Source organism: Catharus ustulatus, chromosome 3 (assembly GCF_009819885.2).
Source record: "Catharus ustulatus isolate bCatUst1 chromosome 3, bCatUst1.pri.v2, whole genome shotgun sequence".
Lineage (NCBI taxonomy): Eukaryota > Metazoa > Chordata > Aves > Passeriformes > Turdidae > Catharus > Catharus ustulatus.
The window spans coordinates 1,168,058-1,190,489 of record NC_046223.1 but is presented as its reverse complement, the minus strand read 5'-3'; the positions used below and the strand labels follow the sequence as shown (position 1 = coordinate 1,190,489).

The 22,432-nt window shown below is 43.5% G+C and overlaps 1 long non-coding RNA gene across 1 annotated transcript; it reads left to right on the top strand.

Moving 5' to 3' along the window:
• Positions 1-1,893: 1,893 nt before the first annotated feature.
• Positions 1,894-22,414, top strand: LOC116994327. The gene is made up of 3 exons (XR_004417460.1): positions 1,894-2,005; positions 15,323-15,489; positions 21,961-22,414. It is a non-coding gene; the product is annotated as an uncharacterized LOC116994327 (long non-coding RNA).
• Positions 22,415-22,432: the final 18 nt, after the last annotated feature.

The window sequence follows — 22,432 nt, the reverse complement described above, 5'->3', positions numbered from 1 at the left end:
GAAAAACAGAATTGTTGGAATATTGTTGTTTGCTTGGGGCTTTAACTGCCAAGTCTGAGGTTGAGAGGCCAAATTTGGTAAAGCTTCAATACATTTTGGAAAGGACATTTTTCAATACTGGTAAGGCCCCATGGATATTTCAGTGTCCCACACTCCAGAGTGCTTCCCAAAGGGACACCAAGCTTTGCAGCTTGGCCTGAAGGTGCAAGGCCTGCAGACCTGTGCTGGAATTTGGAGTTTTTGTCTTTCTCCAAATCTTGGCAACCTCAGGGAATGCTGCAAGTTGGATGAATGAAGTCATCCATCATCTAGCAGTAGCTGGAGTAGATTGAACTCATTCCCATTCTGTCTTTTGCTTCAGAAGCAGGAAGAAATTAAGGCTTATGTTCTGGCTTTTCTTCTTGCCACTTTTAAACACAGGTCATGATTTATGGTTAGTAGCTATTATTACCTTTTCCTAATTTCAGCAAATACCAGAAGATGACAGCCAAAGAGTGAAATAGAGACAAAAATACTACAAGTTGTATTTTCCATCCTTATTTTAGTTGTATTGGAACTCTGAAAGCATCCTCTGAATTATATGGCAGAAACATTTCCAAGTCTTCATGTTAGTAATTCAGTTTTAGCAAAACAATGTGGATTTCAATATCTGGGGAACAATGAGGAGTGTCTATAATGACCTCTGTTTCTTCCAAGATCACATTTCAAAGATGATCCTATCTTCACCATGGAGCCACATTCCTGTGAAAATGCCACTGCCACGAGGCTGTGAACCATGCTAACAAATAGGGAAATGAATGTTCTTAGCTGAAAATTTATTTTCTTGGAGTGTTTGCATCCTTGAGTCTGGCCCACTGTCAAAATCTGTGGGAGGCAATTAAAACTGACATCCCAAAAGTTGTTTGGTGTTAGTGAGGAGAGCCCTGCATCTACAGAGCATGAGGAAATTCCATACCAGTTTCAAAAGGCAGGTTTTTAAAGGGAAATTTAACTGTCCTGGATAACTACAATATCTTAATTATAGGGGAGTGTAGGAGAAAACCAACATTCTGGGAAGCTGCTTCTCTCTCCATCCACACAGGCCAAATAAACCCTTGTGTGTTGGGTAAGTCACAGAATAGGTCTGTAAAATCATATATTCCCCACATCCTGCTAAGAATGAGTGGGACAGATGCTGCAGATTTAACTCTGACACTTCTCCCATCTGGTCAGATGGTGTAAAGGATGACAGAACAGAGGAGTGACACTGCCAGAAAGAATTTCTGTCCCAACTCCTTTAGTCATGTGATGGACGTGTTAGATGAGCAGTCAGGGTCACATCCAGCGTGGTGCAAGTGCTGAGCTGTAGTTCCTGTTCTCTTCTGAAATCCATCACCTCTTCTGTCAGGCTGTGATTGATCTCTTCAAGCTGGCAGGCACGTGGCCAGCTAAATGTCACCTCTGCTGTGATGCTCCAACCACTCCTTAGCTACCAAAATATTCACATTATTCTTACAGAGCCTCCTGATGCAACACCACTCCCAAAAGATGGTGGATCAAACAAACTGATTGCTCCTTCTATCCTTGGTTCTTGTGACAGTGGATGAATCTGTTTTCTTGTTCTGAGACCACCATGTGTGAATTTTCCCTTTGTTCAGGCTGATCTCTGTCTGGTGAGGAGAAGTTGAGCCCTTGGAAAGGACAGGGAAGAGCAGCAGCAGCTTGGCTCTGAGCAATCACTTTGGCTGGCAGTCTGGGAGAGAGCACAGTCTGTTGACTGGCAGTGATATAAATATTCAGGGCTGGATTGACAGAATGCAGGACATAAGCCTGCTGGGAGCAGTGAAATTGAGACATGACTTGTTTCCTTCTTTTGTGTTCCTTTGTGAAGGCATGAAGGGAGGCCAGCAACAAGTTTCTTTCCTTCCCAAAATAAGCTGTTAGAGGACAAATGGAGCTGAGCAGTGAGGAGCTGTTGGTTTTGTTTTCCACTGGGTTTCAAGTTCTGCAAACAAAGCTAGAGCTGGTAAGTGAATATTGCTTAGCCTGGGTGGCTGCACCTTCCCAAAAGTGCTGAGTCTTGAGGCTGTTCTTGCTTCTGCTCAGCCAAGGAGGGGCTGTGTGAATGACACAGTACTTTGGTGTTGGCTCCACGGGTCATTTTATTGCTGTGGTTCACCTCATTGCTTATCAGGCTTGATGCAAAAGATATGAGTTTTGGTGATAGTGGAGAAAAAGGCTCAGTGGGGGCTGCTGTGATGACATCAGTGCTGAGGAATGCTATTTGTGGTCAGAAGTACCAAAGGGATCAATGGTTCTACTCCAAGATGTAACCATCAAGGAAAACCAACAAACTTTAAATGGCTTGCTAGTGTGCTTGTTTCCTGAATGTTAAACTGGTCATTAGAGCCCTTGTTAACCTGTCCACTCATGGGTCAGGTAAAACCAGTATGATTATTCAGGAGCACTCACCATGTCCAGGTGGATGAATATGAGTGCTAAGCTGAAGAGCTGCAATCCTGCTTATCCACAGACCTAAAACTCTGAGATTTTTCCCAATAATGTAGCTAAGACCTTGAATATTTAACTGTATTGTGAAATTACTTGTGAAGCAGAACCATTTCATCTCTGTACTTATGCCCTTTATTTCCTCTCTTCCTCTGGAGCATTTTCATGTCCACAGCAGGAGCACACCTGAGATGGGCTCTGGAAATTGTTGTGTAATCTGGAGGCAAAGAGCATAGCAGGGCAAAGGCATGAAAGGAAAACTACCAGATTGTGAAAGGCAACCAGGACTGACTTTCTGCATTGTTCTTATTGGCACATGCTGTTTGTGCTTCACATTCTTAGGTTGCTGAGGCACCCTGTCATCTGCAAACAAAGGCAGCTCCTGCAGGATAGAGTGTGCCCAGAATGTAAAGAGGGAGGTGTCTGGAGGCAGCCTACAAAAGCTTGCCACGTTGCTTCCATGCACACAACAGGTTCCTGACTTTTTGGCATCCTTTCTGCACCTCATGTCTTTTATGTCAGGAAGTTCTGCTGACAAATTGTCTGTCATGTTCTGAAGCAGTAAATATAGAGTTGGTATTAAGTTATGCATTATGATCCAAAGCACTGGTCAATGTTGTATTGGAATTGCAGCATGCAATTTTCACCAGGAGCACCATCCCAGTGTTTGTGGCTGTTTCCCCATACCCTTGAAAAGACAGGTGGTTTTGGTACTAGATTTGGTAAGTTCTCACAGAGTATCTCTGCAGGAGTTCATATTTTATTGATGATAGAGTTTGATCCTGTAGTAGAATCTTTAATAGTTTTGTCTCTATCCATTTTTGTGTGTCCTGCCATCCCTTTACAACTCTCAGGATGAAAAAAGAAGAGGTTTAGTTGTGGATTCCTTTCTGAGCTGTTCACCAGCATTTACCCACCGAGGGCCAAACCTGTCCTTGCATATTTAGAGGTGTAGCTGTAAGTAGGAAATGCTGAGACTCTAAAGTAAAAATGTATTCCCAGTGGTGAAACAACTGAACATTTTCTCAGGCAGAAGCTGAGACAGCCTGAGAGCAATGGCCTGGCTGCATTCAGCATCCCCACGGGAGGACACTGCTGCTGCTGAAGCCTTGTCCCCAGGAAGCTGGTGGTGGCAGATGGCACTGCACAGCCTGGGCCAGGGGTCTCCTCACATTCCACTTCCCCATTGTATCTGCACGGGGCTCCTCTCCTTAATGGGGGACTCAGAGCTGGGCTTAATGGGCTCTGACTAATGACTAAAAAGGGGAGAAGATGAAGAATTAGCTCCTTTGTGATTCCCCTTTCTTTCTTTCACCCATCTTTGACATGCTGTAAATGGATTTTCTGTAGCTGCTACATTTTGCTGGGAAAATGAGCAGGGTGTGTTTTTAGATGATTAGTCATTATCTGGAGGGTTTGTGCTCAGCCCTGGCACCGCATCCCTTCGAGACCAAGGAAGCCTTTAAATTTCCAAGTGACAATTCCTGCTGGGGTGTTGATGGGGAAAAAATTGCCTAAATTCTGTTCATGCCCAAGGCAGTAACAAGACCTGTCTGACCTCATGGCTTGTGACTCTGGGCAAGCATGTGACTACTTGGCTCCTCTTTAGGAGCTGCATCTGTGCCACTAAAGGTGTGTCAGCACCTGGGGACAGACAGGACTCCATTGTCTCCACTGCCTCAGCCCACCCTCTGCCTGTCAGAAGGCTTCAGATTTCCAGATATTGGTGTTAATGTCCAACAGACAGCTTTGTGTTGGTAAGGTTAAGAAATGCAAATGTTTATCCTTCAGGCTTAGCACGTGATTCCAACTTGTAGGAAAACTCTGTGGAGTAAATTCCCTGATGCCATGTCTGTGTTTGTAGGGAGGGTGTTTGTTGGATCAGTATTTCACTGTTGCAGTCTTGAAAAAAGAACAAGAGAGATTCATGAACCGAGAACACCACTGTCTGTACAGGGAAAAACCAACCCCAAACCTTTATAATCAATCTATAATCCAACTGAAAAAAAAATATTCTCTGTGTTGATATGTCTTGGGTGAGGCTGTAAGGCAGGGAAGGAAAAGGCTTTAATTCAGGCAAGCTTTTTGCAAAGCTGGATAATCTGAGAATATTTGGGCTTTTTTTCAGTCTGTGGGGTCCCCAGACAGATGAAGCCATCAGCTTCTTCCAGAAGCCCAGTGTGGTCATGCCTGTGCTGAAGGAGATTGCAGAGGTTATTTCTATATATTTTTATATAGTGGGGATTGCCACCTGGGTGTTTGTGGGAAGAAATTGCCTAGTGCTGGGTTTTGGCAGGGGAAAATGCATGGAGCACAATAGGGGCTGGAAAAGAGAAACCTTTCACTGATGGGGAGATGCACAGGTAATTTAGGCTACAGATTTTGGCTTAGGACACCTGAAATATTTGAGAGAACTTTACACAGCGAGTTCCTTAGAGCTGAGTGATACCCCACTGTCTCTAGGACTTTTCACTATCATCTCACTTGGCACTGAGCAAGAGATCTAGTCTGAAAACAAACAATTAATCGACTTGGTTTAACCAGGGAACACATGGAGATAAATGTTACACTTACAGAGGATGGTGAGTGGCAGATAGAAAATGAATTCTGCTGTTTAATGCTCTGGGAGTAAGCCAGAAAGAACAGTCACAGTTTAGAGCAGTGTCTTTTATGTGTCTGCAAGATGAGGAAGTCAAGCCATGAAGATTTCATGTCTGTGGAATTCAGGGGAAAGATTCCCTGAGGAGTTGGGGTAATCTGGAGACTAAGGTTTGCTGTCACCTCACAGCTCTGTGTCCTCTTTAATATTCACCAGTGAACTTTATTACTGTTTCCCCAAATAGATAAAAAAATCAATATCTATTTCTATTTTAAAACCATGAAAAGATGAGAGGGTTTGAAGGCAAGAAGCATAGTAAGATGGAAATAACTCTGTTTCTCCAAAGAGGAAGGGAATGAAGGCAGAGTGTTGAGGTGAGCTATGATTTGAGCAGAGGTTACTCCAGGCTTACTCCAGTGGCCTTTGCTCTGTTGGAATTTACAGTCAGTGGTGCTGCTTGTGCACAAGGAACAAGGCTAGCCAAAAAAGCACAGACACCCCAGTTCCATTCAGCTGGCCTCACTGACACAGGGGAATTCCCATAATTGGCATCTCCCTGTTTATGGCAGCTGGGGATCTGGCCAAAATAAGTACAGCAGCACAATTGTGATGTACCTTCAATTAACAAAAAATGAGAAACACTTGTAATTGCTGGCATGTCCAATGACCAAAACAGACTCAGTCACTCATGTCTGAACTCCACCTGCAAGAAGCAATGGCAGATTTTCTGGCTCAGCTATGTAAAATGAAAGCTTTTGTTTGAGATGAGGCATTTGGATGTGATCGATCACCCACACTTTGATAACACAAATAATGAGGTGGTAAAATGCTCTTAGAACCTAATTAGTTCCAATGGAAGTAAATTACCTTGGTTGAAAATTGCTTGATGGACAACTTGAGATGGGTTTCCTTTGTTCAGGTGTTCATTGTGCTGGGCAGGTAACAGAGTTTTGGTCTGAAGTTTTTAGCCTAAGTCAAAAGAGCATGATCAAAGTTCTGAGAGAAAAAGCAGTGTGTTTTAGGCTTTAATTGCATTTTGAAGCAAGGAAAGGACAGAAATTATCTGTCTGCTGTTGGTGGATGGAGAGAAAGGGAAGAATGATCAATAGAGCAGGGAAATGAAAGAAGAGTGAAAATGCATTTTTTTTTTCAAGCGGGAACTCAGTTTCAGCTGTCTCAGTTTACCCTTTGGTACTTTCCCTTTCCATGGCAGAACTTTCACTGATCATTTCTCCAGCTGGACATTCCACATTCCTGCCTTCTCCCAAGAGATAAATACTGAATTTCTTACAGCCCAGGTTGTTTCTGTCTGGGCTATGAGCAGAAAAGGGACACTTATTGAATTAATTTTTGTGGTCAGAATTTCGTGAAGCTGTGGTATCTTTGTTGTAGTTGGGCTCTCCTGGATTCCTGGGGTCATGCAGGGTTGTTCTGCAGTGCCTTGGGGCTGTGCAGACATAATGGGAGCAGGCACTCCGGCAAGTTCTCAGGGATAGTTCCTGAAATTCAGGTCCTGTCTTTGGAGCTCATTCTTTATGCACCTCAGTGTGGCTGTGAGGCAGCACAGCTGATTTCCTTGGGTAAAATCCACATGTGCAGCTTCCTTTGGGCTCCAGTGTAAACATGAAGCAATGTGAATCCAAGTGTGCTGTGTGTATTTTTATTACTGTTGCAATCTTCAATACACAAGCAGTAAAACACAATTTAGGGGAGGCTGGAAACTTAAGATTTATTGAAATACTTACCAGTGCAAATTTGATATCTTTGTGATGATGTCAATTACTGCAGCCTGATCTAAGTACCTGCTGATGTACGAAGCCTGGAAACACTTCTGGATTTTTGAAGTCAGAGGATGGATATTTGGCATGAATTGGTTGATAAAAATGGAATACAGATCACTGCCTGGCAGCCTGGCTTACCCTGCACATGTTAAAGACAATGCAGGGGGTTTGTACTGAGTGCCAGCATAATTTTTATTCTTGAACTCTGCATGGAAATATTTTCAATGTGGAGCCTTGGTCAGTGTAAATTCTTCAGATCAGCAATTATTTTGCCTAATTTTTGTCTCTGTTGTAACAATGTATTTGAACACATATTAGAAATATATTTGTGATAACTGAAGCAGCAAATGCACTTTTTAAAATATGCTTTGAGGAAGGATATATCACTTACTAACCATTAAGAAGAACTTTACAGGAGTGAAAAAACATTGGATTTATGTAGGCTGGGAGACAAAATCTAAATTTATCATATAGACTTGTCTGTGTCCCTGCACTTGACCTGTCATGCTACAGGTATTTAGGAGAACAGAGATTAATTTTTAACTGACTACATTTGAAAATAAATTTACTGTCAATGTTGTGGGCCAAATAAAATCTGGTCTCAGTGCTTGTGGTAAATCAGATTTGGGCTTGACTATCAACCATGTGTTGATGTTTTTACAAAAGATCAAATTGAATTTGCTGTGATCAAGCAGATTTCTGCTGAGGCTCCAGTCATTCCAACTAATTTCAGACCATGTCAGCCATTGGCCTTTTTTTTCACATGATGGGATATTTAACATAGATTTTGGTCTTTGTGTGGATACCTGGGAATACTTAAATATATTCTGTCGTTTGCCAAGAATTTGGAGCCAAATTTTCCATGTTAATTAATTATACCTGGATGAAGTTATAAACTCAGATTAGCACTTTACACTGCTGAGTAAGTTTCACCAATTTAGTAAGGAAATGTGTTAGGCTGTGAAAGATCTCCTGCTGCAACACCTCTTTCCTGACAGAGAAAATCTTCTGACTCAGGTAAGAACTCTCCTTTTCTCTGAACCTGGCAGCGTGGGCGTTCAGTGATGTGCATCAGGTCTTGTCATTTCTATTTTCTCTCTGCTGTGCAATGTCAGGGGCTTCAGCAGCATCTCCGTGTGCCAGGCTGGAGCTCTCTTGGCATGCCCAGCACCAGAAATGCCTGCCTGATAAGCTGATGCACTTTTTATCTATTTCGGAGCCTGACTGACATCTCCAAACACTGTTGTATCTAAACAGCTTGAATATGTGACCTCATTCCTTAAATACCATCACTCGAACAGCTCTTGTTGCTAAAATAAAAGCAGTGTTGACTCTCTGTTGTGAAAACTCCCCCAGCCCCTGTGACAGGCGCAAAGCGAACCACACCTCCTTTTACGAGGATAAAAAGGTTCGTTTGTAGCGACTGCAGCGGAGGGACCCTGCGGGGTTTGTTCCTCTTCATTTGCCACAGAAATTCAGAGACACGGGAAGGGACTAGGGGACGTGATCCCAGACAGGTGAGGTGGCTTCGTGTTGTTTTCTTAGGCTGACAAGTGGTTTAACTGCTCTCCAAACCGAGGGAAGATTGGAATTGAGCCAAGCTTGCCAGAATGAAGAGGCCAGGATCAGCTTTCCCCTTTTATGCTGGCTTTTAATGCTCAGAAACAATCCCTCTGCATTGCAGGCCTGTGTCAGGACTTTGTTAAATATAACTGGTTTTGAAAAGACAAGCTATGCCCTCCATTCAAACACAACCACGTTTTTCTGCAGTGTCTGTTAAAAAAGGCTTGCAATCTTCATCTCACCATTTTTGTGGAGAGCTGAGGTGCACATGCCCTGCAAAGTAAATTAAAAAGAGAAAAATGTTCTTAATGTTTAAACAGACTTTTTAGTTCAGTGCTGAAAATCTCCACATAGAACTTGATATTTTTAATCTTTTCATCCAGTGATGGAAAGTGCCATCAGGGTTAGTGTCTGATTGTCTGTCACCTGCTCAGTATTGTTTTGGTGAGGGAGGAGTGACTGAGAGTGACAACTGCAATTTGCATTTTGATTTCTAACAACCAGATACAGCATTTACTGAGAAATGAAGGACTTCCACGTAGCTTTGGACAACATTTTGGGGCAAAAAAGGGTGAAAACTCGTATGTATGGTGATCAGAGCAGGTTGGAGATGCCTGCAGGAGAAAGAGTCAGTGCTGCTGAGCTGCCCTTGCTGGGCACACCTGGCAGTGCTGGTGGGACAGGGAGGGCTCAGGGCAGCCTGAGTTTGGCACTTGGGATGTGAGGGAGTCACTGCTGCAGAGAAAGCGACTCCAGGAGGCTCCAGAGGTCAAGAGGAAGCACCTTGGGGCCAATATTGAATGTGGCTGGCAACCAGGGAAACTAAGCCTCTGAGGGAGTTATGTGCTTACTCTGCCTGCTGCCAACAAAACTCCTGCCAGCATCTTTTTGTAGCAGATGAAGTCTATTAATTCTGCATGCATACACAGCAGCACAGAGGCTCTGACATCACCCTGCCCTCAGTGGAACAAAACACACACATGGGCAAGGGCAGGCACATCCCAAAGTGGCAGGGAAGGATTGGCAAGATTCCCAAAAAGCAAGGAGCACTGCACTCCCAGCAAGATTCCCAAAAAACAAGGATCATTACACTCCCACCAAGGCTGTGTGCTGGTCCCTAGGGCTGGGAAGGAGCACTGTGAGATGTGAAGGGAACAATTTAAGGATATCCAGAATCACAGGGGTTTTCTCTGCTCATTCTGCAGCAATTTGCAGAATTCTTAACACTCTGCTTGCAGAGGAGTCAGGTGCACTGCCAGTGCACACAAGTGGCAGATGGAATCCTGGTAATGGTTTTTAATTACATCTTTGTGATACTTGGCATATGAATGAAATTTAGGCTTCCTGATGGTTTTATTAGATCCATAAGTGAAAAATTTACAGACTGAAGGAAAGAGCTGAGAATGGGGCTGTGAGGGGATCCATGATGAGTGATTTAATGAAGTAGTTAAATCCACTGTAGAACACAAACTGTTTTTAATTGGAAATGTTAGACAGTTTAATCTTTCTATCAAATGTTCAGAGGAAATCAAATACCCTGTTGTATAAAAAGCAGCTGGGACACAAGGAGAATGGCCCTTCTATCAGTGCTCTCTGAGAGGTCAATGACAATTTTAATTGATGCTATTTCAGTTCTTGTGGCATGGTGGTAACTGGAATAGAAATATCTGAACTGCTTGTTCTTAGAAATGTGTAGACTTTATCCAGGAGAGTTTTCAGCTTAAAATCATGTACAAAGAGTAGATGAAATCTGCAAATACAACCAAATGAGTGCAGTTAAAGATCATTTTGTGGCTATATCCCATTCCATTAATTTCTGAAAAACACATGGAGTGGCAACATTCACTTATTTTCAAACAGCAGTGAGGCCAGATATCATTAAAAATGCAACTAGTATGCAGTTCTAGAAAGAATTTATAAACAACAATTGCTTTAAAACCTTCTTTAAATTATTATTTTAAACTTTGCAAAGCCCTTTTTATGCCTCTTTCTTTGTCAGCCTGAGAGCACAGCATGGTCCTGCTAAATCCATCTCTTTGGTGTCAGTGTTGCATACCATCCCAAATAGAAACTAGAGGAGTGGGAATATGGGCTCAAGTTGGAATAATAGCATTCCCAGCTTGGTTTTGCTTTTTTCAAATACACAGAGGAAGGTTGCTGGGTCTGTTGGAGAATAACAGGAAACTGAGTGTAACTAATTTTGAAGGTATAATAATAATAATAATAATAATAATAATAATAATAATAATAATAAATCTGTGGTCTTTAGGTCTTTGCTGTGGGCTGACAGATGCAGTGGGGCACTGGGAGGTGTTTTTTGGCTCTGCACTGCAGATCTGGACTTGGTGAGCCTGTGGCACAGGGTGAGTTTGTGTCAGCCCTCAGCTTGGAGTGTTGTGCACACAGAGTCCATACCAGCTCATCCAGCAGCTCCCTGCTCTAGAAACCTGGCTCTGATTTTGTGACAATTCTTTTAAATGCATAACATGAGCTCTCTAGAGCTAATCTGTACCCAAGATGGTAAAAATTAGGGGTTGCTTCCCTTGTCCCAGGAGTAAATGCAGCTTTGTATGGTTTCACACATTTCTGGGGTTATCTTTTGAAGATGTTTACCAATGCCATTAATGTGCAAAGCTGGGCTGTGTGTTCTCAGAAGGAGGGTGCTCTGCTTCCACTGCAGAGCTGTGCAGAAAAGCTCCCTCTGGAGAACCAAGAGGGACATGATTTCTGTGCCCTGCTGCAAGCCCAGAATGTGATCCCTGCTCCTCAGCTCCAACCACAGCAGCAGGGCTACAACCAGTGCTGGGGGCTTCAAACCCTTGTGAGCACTGGGGATTGTATCAGCATTGGGAACTGTTGGGATTGTTATTTCAGTATTGGGAAGTGTGTCAGGATTGTATCAGCATTGTTGGGATTGTATCAGCACTGGGAACTGTGTTGGGATTGTATCAGCACTGGGAACTGTGTTGGGATGTTATATCAGCATTGGGAAGTGTGTTGGGATTGTATCAGTACTGGGAACTGTGTTGGGATTGTATCAGCATTGGGAACTGTGTTGGGATTGTATCAGCATTGGGAACTGTTGGGATTGTATCAGCATTGGGAACTGTGTTGGGATGTTATATCAGCATTGGGAACTGTGTTGGGATTGTATCAGCATTGGGAACTGTGTTGGGATTGTATCAGCATTGGGAACTGTGTTGGGATTGTATCAGCATTGGGAACTGTGTTGGGATTGTATCAGCATTGGGAACTGTGTTGGGATTGTATCAGCATTGGGAACTGTGTTGGGATTGTATCTGCATTGGGAACTGTGTTGGGATTGTATCAGCACTGGGAACTGTGTTGGGATTGTATCAGCATTGGGAACTGTGTTGGGATTGTATCAGCACTGGGAACTGTGTTGGGATTGTATCAGCACTGGGAACTGTGTTTGGATTGTATCAGCATTGGGAACTGTTGGGATTGTATCAGCACTGGGAACTGTGTTGGGATTGTATCAGCACTGGGAACTGTGTTGGGATTGTATCAGCACTGGGAACTGTGTTGGGATTGTATCAGCATTGGGAACTGCTGGGATTGTATCAGCATTGGGAACTGTGTTATCCTAACACCAACTCTCTGTGTGTCCTTTGTCCCCTGCTGGCTTTGTGCTGCTTTCCCAGGTTTGTGATTTTGGCTCCCTTGTGTTTCTCCCTTGGTCCCGGCAGTCCCTGGGTTTGTGGCTGAGCTGTCACTCCTGTCCTGGCTCAGAGGCAGAAATGCTGAGCTGAGCAGCTCCATCTCTACAACTGTGCATTTCCAAATCTGAACACCTTTTGGTTCTTCTCCCCAGCTCCACTGTGCTTTCAAGGTTTTAGGTGTAATCCTTCCAAAAGGCATTAATCACATTAAAGGCTTAATCACAGTAATGGTTTTTCTTATTTATATTATTACACATTCAAATGTCTTTTCAGCTTTTATTTGTGGGTGGGATTTTTGCTTAATAGTCAATGGAGGATGCATGCTTAGTTTACAAGGAATTTAATCTGAGTGATATTCATAAATGCAGAGACTCAAACTTGTTATTATTCAGTAAATGAATGCATGGCTGTTTCAGAGTGTTTTCTCAGGGTAGCACCTTCCTATTTTGATGTCTTTGTACAACTGGAACAAGCAGAATGGAAGGTCAGGCTATGAAGTCAGTCCTGGCCATACAGAGAGCAGTGTAACAATTGCCTCTTGATTTATTTTGCACTGGATTTTAGTTCTCTTGCCTTCAGACACCCGTAAGCAACTGCATTTTACTGTAGTAACACTTAGATATACATCCTGTGAGGAAAATTGGTCCTCAGAAATAAGTTTTGAATTAAAAGGTGAGTAGAGAAAGTATAGACTTGATTTTATATCTAAAATAACAGAACTGACTGAAACTGTAGATACATTCAGTGCAGCAAGGGAACCTGAAATTAGAATATTTTTCTTTTGTTTTCTGCCTCATCTGGTTTCCTGCTTGTAACGAGGGCTTTATGCCCTTTTCTTTCTTCTGTCTTCTTTTCAAATAAAACTGAATCAAACTATTAATACATTCAGTACAGCAAGGTAACCTGAAATTACACTTTTCACTGTTTCTTTGCCTCATCTATTTTTGTGCTAGAAAAGGGGATTTCTTGCCCTTTCCCTTTTGTCTCCATCTGTTACAATTTCTGTATATTAGGCTCATGATTCATTTCACTCTTTTCTCCTAAGGCCACTTTTCCAAAATCCCAGGGATACAGATTCCATTTTGTTCTGTTTTTTTCTTTCTCCACCTGCTGCTGACTGACTCTGCTTGGCTTGTCCTCCCTCCCAAAGCTTGTTCAGTGCCCAGCACAGCTTCCCTTCCATCCACAAGTTCCCACCTTCCCCAATTCCCATTTCAGTCTCTCTCCCACGTAACCATTGCTGGGCAGCTCCAAAACTCCCAGCTCCAGTGCTGGTTGCTCTGCCTGAGAAAATGACTTTCTTCAGGCACATGGGCAGGAGCTGCCAGCCATTCTCCATGCTGGCTGTGTTAGGTGGCCAGGATTTTTGGGAGAGCAGCACACAGCTCTGGCAGGGCCAGAGTTTCTGTGTGGCAGCACTGAGAGCACAAATACATGCAGGAATCGTGTGGGCTCCTTATCCAGGTATTGCCAAACCCCAAACCTGCCTATCTTGTCCCATCCCATGTGATGTTGCCCCAGGTGACACAGCTCCAAGCACATATCCCACACATCTGTGTGCTCACAGGCCCAGAGAGGATTTCAGAGCAAGCCAGTCCTGTGCTGACATGACACCAGAACAAATGGAAATGAAATTGTTCTTTGTGCCATGCCCATTAACTTCACGGGCAGAAGGATCCCTCTGAAGTCTGCAGTGTGGGTTAGCAGGCTGGGCAGTGCTCCCAGACAGGTCTGGTCTGGCTGCCAAGAGGGGGAAATCTGCTTGGGAAAGATTTGAAAAAGCCCATGCTGGCAGGAGTATTTATAGCCCTGCCACGGGCAGGGGCTGCCCGCGGCACTGCGGGCTCGCGGGGCTGTGCTCTGTAAATCACAGATTATGGGGGCTTTGCCTTAGGAGCTTACAGCTGAGGAGGGCTCACAGGAGTGTGCCACTGCCTGCCAGGGAACACCCAGTGCCAGCATGGGGAGCTAAACCTACTATTATGGGATGCTTCTTGCGTTTTCTCAATGCATATCTCAATGGATATCTTTCCTCACTTGTTCTAGACCTGTCTTGCAAATCCAAGCAAATCCCAAACACCTGCAAGAGAAAACAACTGCCCAAGAATGGGAAGTGGCAAAGCTGACTGCTCTTTTTCCACTGGCCCATTTGGTTTGTTGTTGCCTCAGTTTTCCACAACACCCCCACGCAGCACATCTTTCATCCACCTGTTGTATTGTGCTTTGTGAGCCGCGTGTGGGAGGAATTGCCTTTGTACCGTGCCAATGTTGTGTAACACCCTGAGCCTTGGGGCTTCACTGGGGAGCCTGAGCATCCAGAGGGTAAACTGAGCCTAATCCCTGCCCAACAGCCACTCTGATGGATTTGGCTTTTTTGGTTCACATTTTGGGTATCCATCCATCCGTCCATCCATCCATCCGTCCATCCATCCATCCATCCATCCGTCCATCCATCCATCCATCCATCCATCCATCCATCCACCACACACGACTAGAAATTCAAAAATACTTAGACTGAAGGAATATCTATAATTTGAACTGAAATTTCTAAGCAGAGAGGAAAAACAAATCCCTAACATAATGTGTTAAAACTTACATATTAGTAGGAATGCAATAAACATTTAAATATCATCCAGTTGCCATGAAATGATCTAAAACTGAACCAGTGTATCATATACTGTGTATTTATATTGTGGCACCTGATTTCATTGTCAAAGCAGTTTAAATAGCTCTTGCTATTTCTGAAAAATATGAGCCATGATATCCTGTGCTATTTTTAGCAATAATATGTTTATCTTTATTTGGATGGATTTATTGGATGGATGCTATATGGAGAAGTGAGAATTACCCAGTCCTGGGCTGTTTTAATCTGGGGAAACTGAAGTTAATGGTTTGAGATGGTGCCAGTGCTGATCTTTCTGCTCTGTGGGTCAGCAGCTGGAGGTCCATTTTGGAGTCTCTTTTTGGCTGCTCCCAGCTGTCTTCCCTCTTATCCCAGAGTGGGATACATAAATTACTTTTTGGAGCAGTCATAGAAGTGGATTTTAAAGGGGAAAAAATCCTCAGATGAGGGAAGAGAGGCTGATTTTCCCAAGGTAGTAACTGTCACCCATCTTATGGAAAAGCCAGGGTGGAATATTGCATAGTTAATATGAGAAGCATGTACCTCATGGTGCCTTAGAATTGTTCTTTTCCTTAAACTCTTGCAGAAAAGGAAAGGATACTTTGCTTCACAGAAGAAATCAGTGCAGCAGTTGAACATCGGTATGAACTTCCAAGCTATTAGAAGGGCTGACCCAGGTCAGATGAGCAGAACATGAGGGCAGTGATGATCTGCTGGACTGAATTTGAGGATTCTGTGGGACAAGAGTAGAAGGTAAGCATGACACTTCCACAAGTGCTGCAAAGACACCACATGAGTGACCAGAGGTACATTTGACCATCACATCAGCTACATGAGCACCCTGAAATATCAAGAAACTGCTTAAATATAGTCTGGGCTCACCAGTTATTGAGGAAAATGGAGGAATTTTTAGGTGGAGCTAAGAGGAGCAAGGAGGTTGTCCTCTCACCATGCAAGGAATGTATTTGACATGCCAATCAACAGGCCTTTGTTTTCAGTCTGTGCTTTTTTACTAGGATACCTGCAGAACAGTTCCACACTGTCAGAAATACAGTGTGCTGAGAGAACAAATAAAATTGACATGAATTCAGTGGCAGCCTAAAAGGGATCACATCTCTGTGTGCCTTGTTCCTCCTCCAGATTACAGTCTAGGCAAAAAACTGCTGCTGGTGTAGTGTCCAAAAACTGCTCAGGGAGATTGGCTTTACAGCCCACTGCAGAGTTGAAAGAATTATATGGTTTTATGATCTACATTTCCCTGGAAGTGCTCAAGGCCAGGTTGGTCTTGGAGCAACTTGTTCTAGTATCCCTGCCCATGGAATGGGGGAGAATGAAATGGTCTTAAATGTCCCTTCCAACCCAAATCATTTTATGATTCCATGATCTCATTCTTTTAAGCAACTGTCATTTACAAGAATTCTGTTGAATCAATTTAGCTGGATATAGAAGAGTTATCTGATTGTATTTTCAAAAGCTTCCAGTGGGAAAAATTGAATGAGAAACAAATAACATACAACTAGCTGCCTCTAAAGCCAAACTGACTGGCTTTTTTTCAATTTTTCCAGGCATTTCTATCCAGGCTTTGGCCAAGTTATTTCCAGGCTCATATATTAAAAAACTTCCACTGTTTAGCAACCTGATTCTACCTGATGGAATCAGTCCAGTACATCTTAGCTAACAGCCTGTGCTGAAGTAGGAATTTGAGCAGAAGTTGCACGTCATTCAAGTAATTACTCTTTACTGAAATATGTTAGTTTTGCACAAGTTGCAATTGGAAGAGTAAAAACTATATTTGCACTGGGAAAAAAAGCATTGGAAATAGTTTAGAGTAAGGGATACCTGCCAAACATCATGCTCTAGAAATCTGAGGAACTGTGGGTTTCTTTAGGGAATAAAATAGCCTTGTGCCAATTCTTTTCCATGTGCTGTTTTCTCAGTATCTATTCCTTTCATTTCTGCTCCTCTTCACATGCTATATCAGAAAGAATTTAGCCTACAAGATTCCTTTTTTCCCCTTGCCAACCCTGATTGCATTTGGGTAGTCCTTCACCACTGGCATGACTCACCTGAAATACATCCCTATATACAGCAGACAGAAACTAGTTCCAAAACCAGCAAAACAGGCAAATTCAGGTTTCCTGTAGCTCCAGGTCTTACATTGTTTGCATCTCTATCCTGGAATATCTTCAGTCATTCTCACACCTCTCATCCTCCTGTTTGGTTTTGCCATCCAGGCAAATGACAGACAGGTTTGTAAAATCTGTTTGCACATCCACCAGTGGAATGGGGCAGCACCAGGTTCTGCTGGCTCCCTGTGCACAGGAGAGCTCCTCAGCTCTCTCTAATTTAACCAGCTGCTGGTTTCTATAAAACTATCAGAGTTTAATAACCTTGAATCTTCTGCCACTGCCATAGGTAACTGGAATTGTCTGGAGTGTTCAAAACTGGAATATTTTATCTGGGGAAAGGTGAGGGAGGTGAAAGGCTTCAGTGTGTGACCAGCTGGATGTGGTGCTGAGGAAGCAGGGAAGTCATGTTGGACATTTCTGAGCTGTCCTATCTTTGTCTGACCCAGATAAGAGGAAGAGCTGCCTAAATACTCTAAGAGAGAAGTCTCATGCTGGTGGTGTTTTCCAAAGCTGCCCTACATTCTGTCCCTGGCAGTCAGAAATGCTCTTCCCCAAGCACCACCATGACCCAGGTGAGCACTCCAGCCTGCTAGAGGCTACAGCAAGGGACAAGTTGTTTAGCAGTGAGCAAAGTTGTGCAAATGTGAGTTCAGATCAGTGTGCTGCTCCCTCTGCACCCTTTGCCTGTACAGTGAAGTTTGTAATTCCTGCAGTGATGCCATCAGTTTGTCTGCAGTAATGGTGAAAACCTTGCCCCCATCAGTGTGTTTGTTTTCTCCTCAGGAACGTTTGGCAGCCAAGGAATAACCCTGAATGTTGTTTCTTTCCTAAGTGGGTCAATATCAATGCTGAGATTGATCTCTCATATAAATCATATACACTTTTCCCATTACAAAGCAAACCAGTTTAAATTCCAATTTATTATAAGTGTAATAAATCCCTAAGTTTTTAAAAAAGCTCTTAAAATAATGTAGGTAAAATGCCATGATTTCAGAGTGCGCATTCTTGCTGTTGGAAGTTCCAGTCACTGAGTGAGTGACTCAGTACCTGGAGGGAGAATGTGGAGATGATATAAAATAAAAATTAGGAGGGGGGAACATGAATTAGGAAAGGTGGTTGATACTACCTGGAGCTGTGTGTAAGAGGCATTCATAGAAAATGCATTTTTTCTGTCTAGGTGTCCGGGTTTAAAGGGACAGTATTACCAGGAAAAGGGAATTCAGGAACTCGCAGGCACAGAAAAGGTATAGGTTGGGAATAACAGTTCTTTACTGAAATATTTATAAGACAAACAAAAACAGCATCAGCTATACGAAAGAAAAAAAAAACAGTGACAGAACAGAATGGAATTCAGTCCCAGTCCCTTTTTTCAGTCACCGATGGCTCTCCGATGGACCAGGGCGGGCGGCGTCTCAGTCGCGGCTGCTGCAGGGGCAGGGGAGGGGGCCAGGTGGCCTCACGCCCCAGGTGGAAGAAAAGGGTGAGGAAAGAAAACTCTGCTCACCGTGGGCGTCCCAGTTCCCAGTTGTTCAGAGGAAGCAGAAAGCTTTAGCAGTCCAAATCCAAGAAGCCTGATCCCAACAGGAGAAAGAGAACCTCTCTCCTCGAGTTCGGCCGGCGAGCTGTAAGAGTTCTCCTACCCCCAGTGTCCTCTTACTTGCCGAAAACAAAAGCAGGACTCCACCTTTCCCTAATGGGCCATCATTGCTTCAGCTAGTCATTTGTCTCCAGCTCTTAACGGCTAATAGGAGAACCATCCCGGCTAGCTTAACATAATAATGGGAAAAATTTCTAAACCTCGCCAACCCACAACACTAGGTCTGATGGTCCTTATGTTCCTCAAGAATGAGAAGCATTATGGCCAAACTGGTAAGTGAATAATTTAATTGTATTTCTTAAAAGTGTGAGGGACTGACAAGTAGCAACAGTAACCCTAATGTGGGGAATTAGTTGTGTTCTGAGAATTAGAGAATTCTGGAGGTGTCAGAAAGACAAAAAATCAACTGTATTGTCCTTTGAGTAAGAGCTAAGTGGTTCTTTCCAAGAAAAGGAGTAATCAGGCCAGAATCCCATTAACAGTGCAGCTTTAGTGAGGTGAGTTTTTCATGTCATAGTCTCATTTCCTGGAGACCATTGTTGTTGTTTTGGTTCCCTTCAAAAGTTACTTATTTTAATCATGAACAAATTTGTCCTTGTTCTCTGCTGTATTATCATGTAATGGCATGCATCAGCTTTGGTACCTTTGAATAAGAGCTCACAGAGACTAAAAAGAAATTACCTGGATGTAGGAATTTCAAGCTATAGTTAATGGCAACTTTTCACTGGTGGCACTTGGTGTCTTTTAGAGCTGAAACTGCTCCATTCCTGCAGATGGGTGGGCTCAGCACCTGGCTGAAGGGAGTTCTAAAGGGTGCTGTGACAGGTCTGAATCACAATACTGGGTCTTGGCATGGCTAGTAGGATGTTTACTGCAGAGATGGATGTGTTTGATTCCAATCAAACAATTCCAGGGTAAGTTAAAAATGTTATTTATAGCAGAGGACGAGGCAGGCCCCCAGAAGAGTCCCATAAAGCCCAACCTGGCTCAGTTACCATCAAGAGATGGAAATCCCTTTGTTCTGTTGTTTTCACACTTTTCCCCCTCCATATGCTGCATTTGTATTAATAAACCAAGCAGTGATTTTGTCACAATATCCCACGGCTGGTTTTGAAAAGAAGTACAGCAGGTGTTCAAGCAAAGACAAACCTGCGAGGCAAATCTGCTCGATTCAGCACTGGCATAATCTGAAAACAAAGAATTGCAGAGTTTTATCCTTCCAGAGATAAAGGCATTATGTCTGAAACCTGGGGGATTGTCCTTAAAGCTTAGAAGGAGGGACAGAAATCCAGCCACCCTCGCGATTTTAAATCCATCTTTTAAAATCGCTACCTGAGACCAAATGTGGGGTTTTTCTGTTGGATCCTGCTGTGAAGTGACAGTGCTGCATTTGTGCTATCACCATTATTATCTTAGTCTGTGATCTGCTGTGATACCATATTACTTCTGTGTAAGATCAGGCACAAGGTCAGAGTGGACTGACAAAATCCCACCAGTGCATTGGCAGCACTGCTGTGGAAATTCAGGAACATCCCCACTGGGTTTCTCTCATGGAATGCTTTCCCTCCTGACTTTGCTATAGGAAACAAGCTCATTAAAACAAAGTTTTCACTAAGTTTTAAGTAAATTAAATATCTGAATATCTGCAAAATGACAAAATACTTGTTGACAATCTTCCTAGCAGAATTGTAAAATACTTTTCTAGAGTTAAAACCTGAGGTGTTTTGCGATAGAGTTTCAGGACTACAGAGCTCTTTTTTCATCTTGCCTGTTAATTTTACTTGCTCAGGGAATCTGGAACTCCCTTCCTGTTTCCCTCCAAGACCTTTAGTCACTTCCTGTCTCTAAATAAAAACCCCTTTCATTTGTTCTTAATTGATGATAGATACTCTTCCAAGTATTCTGATAAAATCAGCCAAATTATATATAGATTTTTCCTTCTTGTAGATGACCAAAAATCCCTGGAGTTAAATATGTTAAAATTAGTTTCAGCACCGTGTCTATGCTCAGGATTGGACAAATTTTTAAAGGTACCTTGTTGCCTTAGGTTATATTATAATGGAATTTTTAAAACCCATTTTCTTGTTTAACCAAGAGATGCAAAAAGTAGATTTGCTGGTGAAATTATAAAGACCTTATTCAATCAAAGTATTTGATTTGCTATGCCTCCATTCTGCTGCTGCTCCCTTACATCACTGTAAAAGGGGCTGACTTGAAAATATAAATGGATAATTTGTCAATGAACACCCAAAATCTCAGGGGCAAAGAATGACATCTAAAGAGCTCACAGTTTGTCAAGGGCTTATTCACCTGCTGGAAACATTTATCTCCATCAGAATAACAACGTTGCCATCACTGTGTTTATAAAAATACTTTGCACAGTTGTTCTGGTAATTTCTGGTGGTGATAGGGATTATTGATGTCTTTGTACATTCTTGGGGAAAAAAAATCTCATCTGGAATTTCCTGTGCTTGATCTGAGACTGGATTGGGTGCAGGGAAAGGCTGCTTGGAGGAGCAGGGGGAAGGGTGACAGCACAGCTTCTCCAGTGCTGGCTTTGGAAAGCAAGGGCTGGGCAAAGAGTATTCCTGGGAATCAAAATTCAGAGAAAAGAACAATTTAAAGGGAAAAGTGGGAAGAGGATATGGCTTGGCCTTCAGCAAATTAGGAGTGGAAGCTCTGCCTCCATGGCACCCTCCATGGCAGGAGGGAGGTGCAGGAGAGCTGCTGCTTTTCCTTAACTTCTGTCACACCAAACTGGCAGCTGCTCTGAGTGTTTCCATGAGCTGCTCTCCTGACACGGGCACACGTGGGAGAATAAATCACCTGTGGCTTACAAACCCGCAATAATGTCGGAGTAGTGTTAAATACAGAATTATAAGGCCTTTTGGTCTTATTGAGGCAGCTGTGTGGGTGGAAATGGCACCAAATAGATGCTATTTTAGTTAAATTGAGTGTTACCCTGAGGGCTTTGGCCAATGTTCCATCTCGGAGAGAAAGCTGGAGACCACACCAGTGCAACACGAGGCAGGGGCCAACTTTCTTCTGCTCTCCCTCTCCTCTTTCCATTCCTCTTTTTTTCCCCTTGCATCTTTCCTTAATTTCTTCTTCCCTTTTCCTTCCCCTCTATCCTTTCTCTTATTTCTTTTTCCTTTCATTTTTCCCTCTTTCCTTCTTCCTTTACTTCCTTTCCCCCTTTCCTTCTTCCTTCCCCCTTTCCTTCCTTTTTTGTGTTCCTTTTTCCTTTCCTCTTTTTCCCCTTTCCTCTTTCCTTTCCTCTCTTTTCCCTCTTTTCCTCTTTCCTCCATTTCCCCTCTTCCCTTTCTCTTTTTTCCTTTCCTTTTTCTCCTTTCATTTTCCTTTTCCTTTCCATTTCTTTTCCCGCAGAAGTTGCACAATTTAAATTCATTCTCTAAAGAGACCATGAGATCTGTTCGTGGGGCTGCCTTACACTAGCGCGGGTGGCTAAACAAGTTTTTCTCTTCTGTTATTTTTCAGACACGGGAAGGTTTTTGCATCATGTTTTGGTTAAAACTTCCATTCCCATCGGAGGAAGGCGCTGGCTGACTCCACTTCCCGCCCCAGGGGGATGAGCCTGCGGTGATGGGCGCGATGCCCAAGGAGCAGGATCGGGATCGGGCTCCCATCCTCGCCCATCCCCGCAGTGCGGCGGAGCCCGGGCTGCCTCGGGACCCTTGGGTCACATCCAGGGTGAGAGAAGCCGGGCTAGGGCACCTCGGTGCCCTGCGCCATCCGCACCCGGGAGCGCAGCCACCCCCTTCTCTTTCTGGAAATCGCGGAGGGTTTCTGGCCGCTGTTCGAAACAAAACAAGAGAACGGCGCTGCTCCTAGCAGTGTGAATGTCGCCTGGCGCTGCCAGGCTGTGTGTCCCGGGGGATGGATGGAGGGTCCCCGGGCCGTGCCCCATCCCCTCTGCCCCCAGCCGGGCTCCCCGCGCTGAACTTTACCC